The following is a 1,517-nucleotide window of genomic DNA, read 5'->3' on the forward strand; positions in this document are numbered from 1 at the left end:
ATAGATAGATAGATAGATAGATAGATAGATAGATAGATAGATAAAGAGAGAGAGAGAGAGGGAGAGAGAGAGAGAGAGAGAGAGAGAAAGAGTGAGGGAGGGAGAGAATGAGAGGGAAAGAGGGAGGCTTAATAATTGCCACTCACGAAACGATCGGCCATTGAGTTATTTAGTAACCTCTGCCTGTTTAAACAAATAACACTGATCAACAAAATTCGAACATTTTGCTGTCTTTTTAACTAAAGAAGGTGAACTTTATAATACCTTTAACGCAGATTTCGAATCTATTTTTAGAATTTACTATCAAACATGGTTTTTATATGACAGAATAATTAAATTACACAAATGTACTATATTAATGCAGAAATAAGGCTGACAATTATAATTGATCAACAAAATTAATGAAAAATTCTGTCCCACAAACAAAAGTAGGTGAACTTAATAGCATTTTATCTTTAGAATTCAAATTGTGTTTTCAGATTTTTTCTACAAGTCTTAGATTTTCCTGTGATAGCATATATAAATTGTTAAACAACTGGATATCATGAATTCAAAAATCAGGCTGATATTACAAGGAAACTTACCTTTAAAACGTAGAGGCGTATGATTTTCGACTGTATTTTTGCTTCTGGAATGTCCCTTTTTTGTGACCAACAATAATCAGCCAACATAGAAGAGCTCCACTTTCCCTGGTACCGGGTCTCCGTGTTCAGAATGTCCTGGTGAAAACTCTCGCCGTGCTCGTCACTGACAGCCCCAAGATTAGCAGGGAAAATGTCCAAGTGAGAGTCCAAGAAGTGGATTTTTAGGCTCATATTGCACCCCAAGGCCTTGTACACTTCAAGCACAATACTGACAATGCATCCGTGACTCATCGACTTAGTGTTGCCAAGCTTCGGTGACACATTGACTCAAATAGCTAGATTTATGATTTCATCAGGTTAATTCTATTGATAAACATTTAAATTGGGAGTATTTCTTATACCGTTAACTTCACATTTCAACAGCTTAACTGTTTAGCTCACGTAACAGGAACTGAGAAAGATATCGTGGAACAGAGAAACTGTGGGTGATACAGATAATATGACATTATTTTTGAATTCTGCAAACAAAAACATATAAGATACAGAAATAATACATTTCTAAATCTCTCAGAGAGATTTATACAGTAGTGATACGATGAAGTAGTTGTATGCTGTCAACTTAATGTGACAGTCCCCTGATGGGAATAATACTACTGTTGGTTAGACCTAGGAAGCTGCACCGCTTCCTGTCGGCCTTGACACATTTCCTGTGTCCTTATGTTTACAAGGGGGAGACAAGCACCTCCACCCAGCTAAGCCTGCATCCAGAGACATGTTTTTGAGTCTTTGCTCGTCATCAGTCTGGAGTAGCATGACTTGCTAGTCGAAGATGCCTGTCAAGTTTTTGTAAACATATAATAATTCTAGTGAAATACATTCACTGATTTCAAATTTAGAAATAATACATTTCTAAATCTCTCAGAGAGATTTATA

This window comes from Octopus bimaculoides, chromosome 2, assembly GCF_001194135.2.
Source record: "Octopus bimaculoides isolate UCB-OBI-ISO-001 chromosome 2, ASM119413v2, whole genome shotgun sequence".
NCBI classification, from domain to species: Eukaryota; Metazoa; Mollusca; class Cephalopoda; order Octopoda; family Octopodidae; genus Octopus; species Octopus bimaculoides.